This window comes from Notamacropus eugenii, chromosome 5 (genome assembly GCF_028372415.1).
Source record: "Notamacropus eugenii isolate mMacEug1 chromosome 5, mMacEug1.pri_v2, whole genome shotgun sequence".
NCBI classification, from domain to species: domain Eukaryota; kingdom Metazoa; phylum Chordata; class Mammalia; order Diprotodontia; family Macropodidae; genus Notamacropus; species Notamacropus eugenii.
Genome location: NC_092876.1, coordinates 383,498,421 through 383,513,326, shown reverse-complemented (window position 1 = coordinate 383,513,326; position 14,906 = coordinate 383,498,421). Strand labels below are relative to the sequence as shown.

Genomic DNA, 14,906 nt, shown 5'->3' with positions numbered 1-14,906 from the left:
GAATGAGTTTCCTGCCTTGATTCCTGTAGCAGTGAAATCACAGCTCTGCTCCTTCCATTTTAAAATTAGAAGGTTTTTCCTCTACTTTCCTGTCCCTTCATCAGACATACATCGTTCTGAAAGGGTTCTGGCCCAGTGGGTAAAGAGCTGTTCTTGAAGTCAGAAAAGATTGGATTTTGAATCCTGCCTCAGGCACTGACCCTGGGGAAGTTACTTACCTTCATCTGTAAAATAAGTTAATAATAGTATATAATAATAATAATAGCTAACATTTATACAATGCTTCCTATGTGTCAGGTGCTATGTCAAGAACTCTATGGTTAGTATCTCATTTAAACTTCACACCAACCCTGGGAAAGTAGGGTCTATCAGCATTGCTTACATGAGGAAATTGAGGCGCACAGAGGTTAAGTGACCTGCCTAAGATCATACAGATAGTAAGCATATGAGGCTGGATTTGAACTGGGGGCAGTACCTAACTCGGTGAAGCTAGGTTCTTGTGAAGATGTCTTAGTAGAGGCTTGTTGGTGATATAATACATGCAAAGTACTTTGCAAATCTTAAAAGTACTATGTAAGTGATAGCCATTACTATTAATATCCTCATCACGAGTTCCAGTCCTGCCTCTGTCACTGATTACCTGTACGCTCTTAGACCAGTCATTTAGCTCCCCTGGGCCCCAGTTTCCTTATCTGTCATACAAGAGAGTTGGAATAAGGTGGCATCTGCATGTCAGGAGGAAATTTTCAGGGGTCTGTAGTTTCTGTTATACCTGACACCTAAAGGCTCATTTCAAAGATTCAGAAAGGTGACAAACGGCTAAGAATATGTGTAGTGTGCTACCCCCAATGACTGGCAGTGACTACTCCTGCCTCTATAACAGACAGATCCACCACTCTCTGTAGGGGACACAGACACAGACGTATCCCCTGTGAATGTGATCAGAGAACACTGAAAACATTCACAGGAAGACGGGAAATCACCAGGGCTGTCCAAGCCACAAGTGGCTGCTTGTATTTAGAGGTGGTCACTGCCTGTCTCATGCTTATGACCACTGGGAACTTTGTTTTCCTTCTGTGACACCAGGGACTAAATTTCAATCACTAGCCAGTCTCTAATGCATATCCTCTATTATGTCTTCCCCAAGCAGCGTCCAGCTCCAAAATGTGATTGTCTTTAGTCAGTCATTAAAACCTTTATGAACCACTTGATATAGGCATACTTCAGAGATATTGCAAGTTTGGATCCAGACCATCTCAGTGAAGTGAATATCGCAATAAAGGAAGACATGAATTCTTTTGGTTTCCCAGGGCACATAAAAATTATGTTTACATTATACTGTAGTCTATTAAGTATGCCATAGTATTAGGTCTTAAATAACAGTGTACAGACCTTAATTAAAAAATACTTCATTGCTAAAAAGTGCTGATCATCATCTGAGCCTTCCACAAGTTGTAATCTTTTTGCTGGTGGGGAGTCTTGCCTTGATGTTGATGGCTGCTGACTGATCAGTATGGTGATTGCTAAAGGTTGGGGTGGCTGTGGCAATTTATTAAAATAAGACAATAATGAAGTTTACTACATTGATTGATTTCACTTCAATACTTAGAGGCCATTAATTGGCCTGATTTCAATATTGTTGTGTCTCAGGGAAAATGATGCAGAGACACGTGTGTCAATTAAGTTGATGCCCCAAAACAATTACAGTCATAACATCAAAGATCACTGATCACAGATCTCCATAACAGATATAATAATAATGACAAAGTTTTAAATAATATGAGAATTCCAACAGAGAGACAGGGTGTGAGTACATGCTATTGGAAAAATGGTGTCGATAGACTTACTTGACATAGTGTCACCACAAACCTCTAATTTGTTAAAAAACAAAACGAAACAACACAGCGACCCAAATCTCTGCCAAGCTCAGTCAGTATAGCAAAACTCAATAAAATGAGATGTTCCTGTATATGTTAGGCACTATCTGCAAGGATGATACAAATCAAAGCAAGAATGAGTGTTCTTGCACTCAAGGAGTTCCTTTTCTAATGGGAGGGGAAGCATGTAAATAGGTATATCTTAAGATATACACTGAGTAAATGGAAGGTAATTTCAGGGGTGAGGGAGAAGGGGTCTAGAAAGGCTTTTAACTGAGTCTGGTAAGAAGCTAGGGAACCTCAGAGGAAGAGAAGGAAGAAGGAAGAACATTCCAGTCATGAGGAGCAGCAAGTGAAAAAAATGGGATCCCAAGAGGTGGTGGTCTGTGAGAAACAGCAAATATAGCTGGATTGTAGAGTTGTGTACAAATACCGAAAAAGTAGGAAGAGAACCAGGAAGTGGAAAGTTTCACATGTGCCCCCCCGCCCCAAAGGACTGTATATTGGATCCTGGAGGTAATAGGGAATCATTGGAGTTTACTAGCAAGGGTAGGAATGCCACGGTCATATTTGTCCTGAGGAAACTCGCTGGCAGCCATGGAATTGGAATGGAGAATATAACTGAGGAAGAGAGAGACCAATTAAAAGGCTGTTGTGATATTCAAATGAGAGATAATGTGAGCCAGTTGTATTATGGTGTTCAGTGTGACTGAAGAGATACGAATACATATGAGACATCTTATGAACATAGAAATGAGAAGATTTGGCAACAGATTGGATATGTGGGGCCAAAATGTGTGAGAAATCAGGGGAAAGAATGAGGCACTGATCCCAGGTGACTTGGAAAATATAGGTACCCCCCATGGTAACAGTAAATTTGGGAAGAAGGAAAAAGATCTGGGAAAAGAGAATGTGTATTTTAGACATGTTGAGTTTGAGATGCTTATGGGACATCCAACTTGAATTGTGTAAAAGGCACTTGTTGATGTGGAATTGGACATCAGGACAGGTTGGGGCTAGATATTTAGATCTGGATACACATATTTATATATAAATAGATATGATAATATATAAGTATTATAGATATAATTATCCACATAGAAAGGATAATTAAACCCATAAGAGCTGATGTTGTCACTAAATAAGATGGTATAAAGCAGGGCATCTTAATCTGAGATAGATTTTGGGAAGTCTTTGAACTTGGATGGTTAAAAAGAAATTACATATTTTTTCTCTGGCCTCTAACTGAAATTTAGCATTTTCTTCCATAAAGAATGTAAGCCACAAATCACAGTTGTATTAGCAATAACTGTTGACTTTTTTCATCACTAGAAAAATGTAGATATTTTCACATCACATTGTAATTATTGTCAGTATCTTGAAATATCATTTACATTTATTGCTGCTTTGAAACTTGTGCAGTTATTAGGCATAACTTTAGATTACACATTATTATGGTTTTCTAGTCACAGATGCTTGTGCAATGGAGGGGCCAACTATCGGACTTTATTACACTAACAAGGGGGTCCATATCACAAATTTTAAAAAATGGTTAAGAGCTCCCAGTATAAAGAGAGAAGAGAAGGGGGCTCATGTAAGATCCTGGGGCGTGGGGTGGGGTGGGGATGGAGGTGTGGTGGGAGAACACCCAGGTGTTAGTAAGAGTGATACCCAGGAACAGTCAGACAAGTAAGAAAACCAGCAGAGATAATTGTTAAGAAAACTGAGTGAGAAAAGAGTATTCTGGGAAAAGTGGTCCACAGCTATCAGACTTATGGTAAAAAAAGAAATATAAATATATACATATTTTTAACTTATATTAAATATATACATTTGATGCATTCATAATTATATTTAATATAGTTATATGTTTAATTTCTATTTAATATACTAATACATATATCAGCCTCCTGTTATCCCAAGTATTTTGTCATGGATCCTAGAATAGGAATTCTAGATATGTAGGGTAAGAGGGTGAGGACATGCAGGTGTCAGGAACTGGGGACACCTCCAGTTAACTAATATGACAGGAGGGAAGGAGGTGAGTGAGTGGTATATAACAGAGAGGGAAACAGCCTTTAAAGATTATCTTTTGTTTTTTCCTTCTCTTCTCCCTAATGACTAAGTGTGCCATGACTGGCAGAATTGAAAAGTGAGGATGTATGGGGATGGAGAGATGGTGATCTCCAGTAGCATCAGCCAAAGGGCATAGGTCCAGTAGAAAAAAAATAGATTCCAAACTGGGGTGATAGGGCTTCCCAAAGGTCACTCCCCTCCAATTAGGGTGCCTGAGTAGCCAAACAGGAGAAATATAAGCCAAGTATGGTTAAGGAGAAGACTGACTTTTGCTTTAGGTAGATCATAGGTCCTACCAATGTAACCTTTTAAATCCTGTTATGTGACAGATTTGAAAGAGGCGGGGAGGTCTGTGAAGTTATTGGTCCTTTTAGGATTCACTGAAATGACTTGCTACTTATCACAACTAAAAGAAATAATATAATATAAACTAAAAGAAATCTTGAAGATCGTTGAGACCAATCCTCTGATTTTACAGATGAGGTTATTGAGGCCAGAGCCAGGATTTTCTAAGATTTTTAACTTGAAAGACTGTGTTATCAAAATGCCAAATCTGTTATAAAATTAAAATGCAGTGTGCTTTGTTGTGAATGACAACATATTTAATCATTTAAACAAGGGTATGATTTTACTCTTTTTAAAAATGTCTTCTAATTTTACTTATATATGATTCTGACATAGTAAAAGTGTGGTAGAATTTGGCATGTATTCTCATTTTGTAAGACTATTAAAGGTTATTTTACAAAAAAAACTTGTGAAAATTTTAAAGCTGTTTATCATTTTCAGAGTATACAAAACATGAAAGGGTTTTTTTAAAAAAAAAACAAACCACCACAAAAAGCCACGTACCACCTGCAAAGTAATAAGTACTTTTAGAATCACTTTTACAATTTTTCATATAACTTGAATAATGTACTTATTATGTTGACCAAAAAAATTTTTTTTAAATTTTCTCTAATAGTAAAAGAGAAAAATTTAAATATGAGATTAGAAGACCTGAGGACACAATTTGTAATCTTGTTCTGCTTGGTACAAGAAATGAAACGGCAGCTAGGTACACAGTGGAAGGAGCACTGGACTTGGAATCAGGAGCACTCATCTTTCTGAGTTCAGATCTGGCCTCAGACAGTTATTAGCTTTGTGACCTTGGGCAAGTCACTTAACTGTGTTTGCCTCATTTTTCTCATCTATAAAATGAGCTGGAGAAGGAAATGGCAAACCACTCCAGTATCTCTGCCAAGAAAACCCCAAATGGGGTCACAAAGAGTCTGACATGACTGAACAACAATAATATATAACAATAATAATGCTGATGATAAATCAGCATTGCTATCTGAATGATAGATAGCAGGCCAGCCTTAAAGTCGGAATGATTCTGCCTCTTACTTCTACTTGCTGTGTGGTGATGGGCCATTTTACTGTCCTTAGGCAACTCTAAAATTATAAGTTATAGTCTAATTGAAAAGTTTCCAAACTCGGGTTTCCCCAACCATTATGAAATCACAGATCCCAGGTCCTCCTCTCCCTTGGTAAATTTATGTCTACATATGGCTATATTAGATCAATGAACACGTCTTGGAATAATTCCATTCAGTTTTTTTTCAGGTCATTACCATTCATTTTTCAAACTTTGGAGTTGTACGTAGCCTATAACTATACTGTGTTTTTTTAATCCCTTACAGCAAAACTTTATTTAATTGGAACTTAGGTGGAATAGGATAGTCTGGTTACTGTATTATTTTGATTAATTAGGGAAATCTTTTTTATTTTAGACCTCACTTGCATCCTCCCGCCAAAAAAAAAAAATGCACTAATTAACTTCTGCCTCTAGCAAGCATAGTAATAGTGAATTGTCATTGAGAGGATGAAGTTTTATGCAGTTATAGTCTGTGGGGACAGGTGCAATCTTGTCATCACGCCCCTGCTCCCTCATGCAGGTAGCTGATACTCAAACAGAAGTTTTGTTATCAAATGAGAGAGATAATGCAATGGAGTTTTCAGAGACACCCTCCTCCCCCCAACCTTGGAGCAGAAAGGTGTGAGTTCAAGCCCTTTCCCGGACACAGACTGGCATTATGACCTTGGGCACGGCAATTCTCTATAACTGTGAAGGGTGTTGTACTGGCTTTGGTAGAAGGAATTTCCTCCCTAAAGCAGTTCCTTCCTTATTCCCATATTGTATTCTGTCACATTTGATAAGCTTGGTTTCTCCAGCATTTGGATGGGACCCTGGGTTGACATGTATCCAAAGAAACAGAACTGGGAGCATTCTGGATGAGCCACTAGGAATTTTCCCTCCCATCTAGCTTATTGCTCCTTTCTCTGAAGCTGGAATTCAGACCCTCTGATAATGAAGACAACAGACCCTCTGATAATGAAGACAACACCCCCTCCCCCACTCAATCCACAAAAATAATGGGACTACCAGTCTGTGTTGGTGACCTCTAGATCACTGAAAGGCCCATCTGCTCAAGTTGTTTCTTGCCATTCTCTTTCTACTCTGCCTGAAATTCCCAGCATTAGAACTACACCTGTAATGGTGCTACTTGGTTAAAATGCAAATCAATTACTTTCCATCAACACCTTTTTGGGAATTAGTTAATCAGATTAATTATTTGGACTGAAACAAAGCCCTGAGAGGATGAGGTGTAGGAGAGGTAAGGTATATTGAGAAGAAAGGGGAATATTGTATGGCAGCGTCTGGGTGAGCTGGCATCTCAGGGACCCTAGACAGCCTTGCAGGAAGTAGCTTGAGAACCCAGGTCCAAAGGAGGAAGACTGTTTTTTTGGAGGGTGAGTGTTAGGGGTTGGTGATAATGTTTTTTACCTAGAACTGACTTTTTAGGTGGAATTTAATTAAGTATAACTTCTTGGACGAGAAAGAAAATAAAGCAAACTAATGTTTTATTCATTTCTTCCTTATAAAAAATTTGCAGCTCATTTCCTTCTGATAACACCTTTATTCTCCCATCAAAATACTTGTTTTCTGTGTAAGCCCTAGAAATGGTCACTGGCTACCTCTTTGGCTCACTCTGAAGTGTTCTAGATGCTGTGTTAGAGAGCTGCCTTTCAGAACATGACAAGCACATTTGAGTGGAAGGCCTAGAATATCTTTTTCCCTAGTATCATTTAAACATAAATGAGAAAGGAATGCTGAATCTATTCTTACTTTAAGAGGGGGTAATTTAAACCTTCAGGTTATCAGCTGTAGATATGAAGCTCTGTGTTATTGAAATAAGTATTTTTGGTTTGCCTTTCAAGTTATATCTTATATATGATCAGGGCACTAGTGGAGATGGTGCTTTTTCAGATTGAACTCCTTAGTGGAACCACACTGTGATTTAAATAAATAGAAATAACAACAGATTCTTTGTAATTGAACATTAGAGCAGCTAGGTGGTATGGTGGATAGAGTGCTGGCCATCTGTCAGAAGGGCCTGAGTTCACATTTGACCTCATGTACTAATTAGCTGTGTGACTCTGGGCAAGTCATCTCACTCAGTTTGCCTCTGTTTCCTTATCTCTAAAATGAGCTAGAGAAGAAAATGGCTAACCAGTACAGTGTATTTGCCAAGAAAACCCCAAATGGGGTCATGAAGAATTAGACATGAATAACAACAAATTGAACGTTGAACAAATAAGCTTGGGAATATACTAGAAATACGTGGATGTATGATTGACCAGTTCTTACCCTGAAGACAGAAGAGACCTTAGAGTTCACTGAATCCAATTACTGCCTTTAACAGACAAAGAAATTGAGGTTTAGAGGGTTTTAAGAGATTTGACAAGAGTCACACAGCTAGTATAGCATGCAAACTCAGGTCTTTCTGACTCTGAGTCTTATCCATTACAATAGTATCATGTGGTTTTCTTCAAAAACATATTTAAAATAATTTCCCTTTGGAAAGAATGATTCCATTTTGGTTTAAACTACTGAGAAGGAAAAAAAAAAACTTTTCTTTTCCATGAATGTTGGAAACTGTCCTTCTCCCCAGGGTTGGTTAGTAGGTTTGGATAAAGGCACTGAATTAGGGAGTTGAAGAAGTTCTCTCTCACTTCTCTCCTTTATTCACATCCCACATCGTGACTGCCTTGTGTCATGGTTGAGGTTTGGTTTGCGTAAACCCATCTGAGTATTGTCTCTTGTGGCCCTATAATACAATAAATTCCTGGCAGACTCTCAAAACCAGATGTCTTATGTTGGGGGTGGTAACCCTACTTTAGATGAGGGATCCAAATAGACTCGGAACTCTTTAAGTGGTCATATGGTTGCCTTAGAGTTGGAAGGGACTTTAGAGATCCCCTGAATCAGGGGTTCTGAACTGGGGATTCATGAAGTTGTTTGCTCAATATTTTGATAACTGGTGCATTGAATAGAATGTTGAGTTCCAGTCTGGCCTCACACCCTTACTAGTTGTGTGACCTTCTGTTTGCCTCAGTTTCCTCAACTGTAAAATGAAGAACATAATAGTAGTCTTGCAGGGTTATTGTGAGGATCAGATGGGATAATATTTATGCCAAAGTGCTTAACACATTGCCTGTCATATAGTAGATACTATAGAAGTGCTAGTTATTAATAGTATTATTAATAATTATTATGTTAATATAATCAGCTTTCTTTGTAATCTTATGTATTTTCTGTTATGCGTTGAAAAATATTTCCTTAGAAGGGGTCCAGAGGCTTCACTAGATGGCTGAAGGGATCCAGAACACAAAGTTAAGAAAAAACGTTAAGAATCCCCTGATCTACACCAACCTCATCAATTTACAGAGGAGGCCCAGAAAGGTTATATAACTTGATAAATGTTGCACATATGATCAATCACAGATCCGGGTTTTGGCCCCTGGCCCTTTAACTCCAGATCCAGAATTCTTTCTAATATACCAGATGGGGCACACACATTAGGTGCTGACTTTAGGAAACACATATTTATCACTTACTGCTTGAAGATAATACATTAGGTGTTATGCAAGAAAAGAGGTAGCCAGATAGAGTGGAAAGAGCACTGGCTCTGGGATCAGAGGTTCCAGGTTGAAATTCTCTACCTCTGACACTTACAATTATGACCTTGGGCAGGTCACTTAACATCCCTAGGCCTCACCATCCTCATCTCTAAAATGAAGTGGTTTGATTAGCTGGTCGTTGAGGTCCTTTCCAGCTCTAAATCTGTGATCTAGTTAAAGAAATGAGTGAGAGAGGATTTAGAGCCAGAAGGTACCTTGGTCCCTAATCCTGGGGCATTGACAGGAGATGATATAATATAGATCTATAAATTTGAAAGGATAGATAGATACTAGCAAAAAAGTTACTTGAATTCAAACAAAGGAAACTTTTGGGGGAAGGACAAAGAGTATGGATTAGTGAATAATTCATGGCAGAAGTTATACTTGTCTATCACCACACAACAAGTAGATATCAAAGGCAGAATCTTCCTTTCTATAAATCTGGCCTTCCATCCATTATTCGGACAGCAGTGCTAATTTCTTTTTAAAGGAAATCCCATGATCAGTTTAGGGAAAAGGTAATGTCAGATCAATTAGGTCCTCAGTTCTAAACATTCCATCTTTAAATTTTCCTCTTTTTGGCATTGGAGATTATAGACTATATTTAGGAAGTAATCTAATTTGACTGGCATACAAGGACATTGAGGGAAGGTAGTAGAAGATAATGTGTTTGTTATTTGTTTTTGAAGAAGACCATGACATCAGAGAAATGACAACATGACTTGTACTTTACTTTGTTTTGAGGGAGGGAGGGCTGTGCCAGGTCACCAGCCTCACTTTCTCCTCCTGAGCCATCTGGATCCAGTGACCAGATATTCCTCAGGACGACTGGAGAAGGCTCAGGATGCAGTGGGTTTAATGAGCAAAAGAAAAAAATAAGTAAATCAAGCTGGGAGGGAAAGAGCAACAGTTGATTGATAATTTTGATATAATTGATATATATACCAATATATTGATATTTTTTTTATTTTTTTTTTATTTAACCTTTAACATTCATTTTCACAAAGTTTTAGGTTACAAATTTTCTCCCCTTTTATCCCCTCCCCCCCCCAAACCCAAGCATTCTAATTGCCCCTGTGACCAATCTGCTCTCTCTTCTATCCTCCCTCTCTGCCCTTGTCTCCATCTTCTCTTTTGTCCTATAGGGCCAGATAGCTTCCTTTACCCCTTAACCTGTATTTCTTATTTCCTAGTGGTAAGAACATTACAGTTGATCCTAACACTTTGAGTTCCAACTTCTTTAGCTCCCTCCCTCTCCACCCCTTCCCTTTGGAGGACAAGCAATTCAATATAGGCCAAATCTGTGTAGTTTTGCAAATGATTTCCATACTAGTTGTGTTGTATAGGACTAATTATATTTCCCTCCATCCTATCCTGTCCCCCATTACTTCTATTCTCTTACGATCCTTTCTCTCCCCATGAGTGTCAACCTCAGATTGCATTCTCCTCCCCATGCTCTCCCCTCTATCCTCCCCCCCACCCTGCTTGTGCCCTTGTCCCCCACTCTCCTGTATTGTGAGATAGATTTTCCTATCAAAATGAGTGTGCATTTTGTTCTTTCCTTTAGTGGAATGTGATGAGAGTAGACCTCATGATTTTCTCTCGCCTCCCCTCTTTATCCCTCCACTAATAAGTCTTTGCTTGCCTCTTTTATGAGAGGTAATTTGCCCCATTCAATTTCTCCCTTTCTCCTCCCAATATTTCTCTCTCACTGCTTGATTTCATTTTTTTTTTTAAGATATGATCCCATCCTCTTCAGTTCACTCTGTGCACTCTGTCTCTATGTATGTGTGCGTGTGTGAGCATGTGTGTGTGTGTACTCCCACCCAGTACCCAGATACTGAAATGTTTCAAGAGTTACAAATATTGTCTTTCCATGTAGGAATGTAAACAGTTCAACTTTAGTAAGTCCCTTATGACTTCTCTTTGCTGTTCACCTTTTCATGGTTCTCTTCATTCTTGTGTTTGAAAGTCAAATTTTCTTTTCAGCTCTGGTCTTTTCATCAAGAAAACCTGAAAATCCTCCATTTCATTGAAAGACCATTTTTTCTCCTGAAGTATTATACTCAATTTTGCTGGGTAGGTGATTCTTGGTTTTAGTCCTAGTTCCTTTGACTTCTGGAATATCCTATTCCATTCCCTTCGATCCCTTAATGTAGAGGGTGCTAGATCTTGTGTTATCCTGATTGTATTTCCACAATACTTGAATTGTTTCTTTCTAGCTGCTTGCAATATTTTCTCTTTGACCTGGGAATTCTGGAATTTGGCCACAATGTTCCTAGGAGTTTCTCTTTTTGGATCTCTTTCAGGTGGTGTTCTGTGGATTCCTTGAATATTTATTTTGCCCTCTGGTTCTAGAATCTCAGGGCAGTTTTCCTTGATAATTTCATGGAAGATGATGTCTAGGCTCTTCTTTTGATCATGGTTTTCAGGTAGTCCCAGAATTTTTACATTGTCTCTCCTGAATCTATTTTCCAGGTCAGTTGTTTTTCCAATAAGATATTTCACATTATCTTCCATTTTTCCAATCTTCTCGCTATGTTCTGTGATATCTGTCTTTCTCATAAAGTCCTTAGTGTCCATCTGTGCCATTCTGGTTTTGAAAGAACTATTTTCTTCAGTGAGCTTTTGAATCTCCTTTTCCATTTGGCTAATTCTGCTTTTGAAAGCATTCTTCTCCTCATTGGCTTTTTGAACCTCTTTTGCCAATTGAGTTAGGCTAGTTTTCAAGGTGTTAATTTCTTCAACATTTTTTTGGGTCTCCTTTAGCAGGGAGCTGATCTGCTTTTCATTCTTCTCTTTCATCCCTCTCATTTCTCTTCCCAGTTTTTCCTCCACCTCTCTAACTTGATTTTCAAAATTCTTTTTGAGCTCTTCCATGGCCTGAGCCCATTGGGTGGGCTGGGACACAGAATCCTTGATTTCTGTGTCTTTGCGTGATGGTAAGCATTGTTCTTCCTCATCAGAAAGGAAGGGAGGAAATGTCTGTTCTCCAAGAAAGTAGCCATCAATAGTTTTATTTCTTTTCCCTTTTCTGGGCATTCTCCCCAGCCAGTGACTTGACCTCTGAATATTCTCCTCACACCCACCTGGCCTCCTGGTCCTCCCAGCCAGCGTTTGGGGACTGGGATTCAAATGCTGCTTCCCGCCTTAGGGCTTTTGGCGGGGGCAGGGCTGCTATTCAGCGTGAGAATTAAGTTCAGATGGTCGGGTCGGGGCAGGGCCGCCTCTCAGGCTTAGTTCCCTCATGGGGTTTATGTACAGACCTTCCACAATGGATCCAGGCTCCCGCCTGCTTGGGGAGCCCCTGTCTGCAACTGCCTCTCAGCCTCTGCCTCCCGAGGGGGCCCAAGCCATGGGGGCACCCCACTCCCCTCTCGACCCGCCAAAGAGACTCTCTCACCGATCCCCGTCACCTGTGGGCGGAGGGACTTGTGCGGCCGCTGTAGATCCTGTCCCTGAAGCCTGCTCGGGTCTGTTTCTCTTGGTGCCGTGGCCGTAGCAGGTCTGGGCTGGGCTGGGCTCCGCGTCTGCAGCGCGACGGACCTTTTGCGAGAGGTTTGCAGGTCCCTCTGTGGGTGGAGGGACCCGCGTGGCCGCTGGAGATCCCGTCCCCGAAGCCCGCTCGGATCTTTTCCTCTCGGTGCTGCGGCCGCTGCAGGGCTGCCCTCAGCTCCCAGTCCTGGCACCCAGTCCGCAGCGCGAAGGACCCCCCGCGAGAGGTTTGCAGGTCTCTCCGGAACAGAAATCTCCCTCGCTCCAATATTCCGTGGCCTCTGGGTGCAGAATTCACCGTGAGTTGGTCCCCTCTAGCCGTTCTGTGGGTTGTGGGTTCAGAGCTATGTGTATGTGCATCTTTCTACTCCGCCATCTTGGCTCCGCCCCTATATTGATATTTTTGATATAATTGATAATATTGATAATCACTCTGAAGCCAGGAGAGTCCTAAAAAGAGTAAAGAATTAAAAAGAAATTGGGTCCCCATTAATTAGTAAATAGTCATACAAATTCTCTTAGATAATAGCAATAAGGATGAGGACAGTGTGTTACAAAGAAAATTACATGTCTATCAAATAAGAAAACTCCATTGAGTGGTGGTGGTTTAGGAAGAGTCTGGAAGAGCCTACCTTTCCTCCTCCTGTGAGCTCAGAGAATGGGAGGAAGACTGGATAGCAGTGGAGATGGTTACACAGGATAGGATGCCCCCAAAACATAGGCAAGTTTATATTAAAGCAAGGAGATAGAAGAAATGTTGGTTGAAAAGTTCAAGAAAGTAAGGGAGCTTATCGACAGTACAGGGATTTGGGGTTCTAAAGAATATAATAAGCCTTAATAGAGAAGGAGCCTTTTCGTGGGTTTACATGACACTTCTTTCTCCTGGTTCTCCTCCTGTCTCACCATTTTGCTGGCCATCATGCATCTCATCCTTTAACTGTAGCTAGATCCAAAGCTTTCCCTAGATCTTCAAATCTGTTTTCTGTCTTGTCCTTATCAGCTCTCATAAATTCAGTTACCATCTCTTTTCATAGATTCATTTGTTACCAACTACTCTTTGGACATTTCAAAATGACTGCCCCAGAGGCACCTCAAACTTACAAGTCAGAAAGGGAATTTATTTCCTTTCTCTACAAACCCACCCCTCTTCGAAACTTGCCTTTTTCTGTCAACACCTGGTGCCATCCTTCCAGTAGTTCAAAACCTTCATCTTTGACTCCTCACTCTTTTGACCCCATTTAAGTTGCTATGTCTTGTCTCTTTTACCTCCATAGCATCTCTTACATCTGCTCCATTCTTCTCTCCACCCTGCTAGGCTCAGCAGTGTGAGAGTTTGTACAAAAATAGTTGTAGCATCACTTTTTGTGGTAGGAAAGAACTAGGAATAACGTGGGTACCCATCAATTAGGGAATTGCCAAATAAACTAGGGTTTTAAAATGTAATGGAGTATTATTGTAACTTAAGAAACACTAGAAGGGGCAGAATTCAGAGGCACCTGGGAGCACTTGTAGGAACGGATGCAGAGTAAAGTGAACAGAACCAGGGAAACATTTATATAATGATTACAGCATTGTGAAGAAGAAAAACTTAGAAAGACTTTAGAGCTATAATACAATGACCAGTGACACCTCCAGAAGCTCTAAATCATGGTATCCATGAACAACAAAAGGTCTTGGTCTAATGATGTAGAATGAAACTGAGTTTTCAGGAAGCCAATGTGTGGGTTCTGTTTTGCATGACTTCCCTTTCCAGGTGTTTACAGTTTTATTTTCAATCTCTCCCCCATTTTTTTTTTGTTCTTTGTGTATTGAAGTGTTCATGCTTGATGTTTAAGTTTTTATTTGAAAAAACCCAAAATTTAAAGTCTAAGATAGATGTACATTCATCTTCCTCCCTCTCCCCACTCCCATTATATAGAGAAACTTTCTGGTTCACAGTTTTGCAAGTCACACTCTCTGATGGTATTGCTAACCCATGTAACAGTCTCACCTAATGTAAAATATACGTTGATTATGTAAAGATAGGTTAATGTGTCATCCTTTTGCCTGTATAAAAGACCCTAACTTCTCTTTTAGGCTGTTTCTAATTGAGGCTTTTTCTCTCCAGGAACAGTGCATTGTTTTTGGAATCCACTATTTCCAGGGATTTTTAGAAGGCATCCCCATCGAATGGGGAAGGAATCCCATATAAGAGACTTAGGTAAGTCTGTTTCAACCCTAGTGCCATTAAATCTTTGTCCTTTGAGGAAGAGAAGCCAAAGAAGCCTCCTCTGTGGCTCCTGAGCAATGCTGTCATCCTTAAATTTGGATACCCCAACAGATTTTGGGAATTTCACTCATGGAATGGGGATATTATTCATGCCATTGAGGATGGATTTTAAAAGTTCCTTAGTGATGCTAAAGTAAAACAGACTGCATTCTACTCTTTTGCCTATAAAAAAATGATGACTACTC

General features: G+C 39.9%; 1 protein-coding gene across 3 annotated transcripts in view; it reads left to right on the top strand.

Annotated features, from left to right (window-relative positions):
- The window catches only part of TBL1X (transducin beta like 1 X-linked), a 381,972-nt gene that overhangs the window by 223,843 nt on the left and 143,223 nt on the right, over positions 1–14,906 (top strand). For all 3 annotated transcript variants that reach the window (XM_072614421.1, XM_072614422.1, XM_072614423.1), the window contains one exon: positions 14,560–14,652. The gene's annotated coding sequence lies outside the window, so the exon portion shown is untranslated. The remainder of the gene's footprint in view (positions 1–14,559; positions 14,653–14,906) is intronic.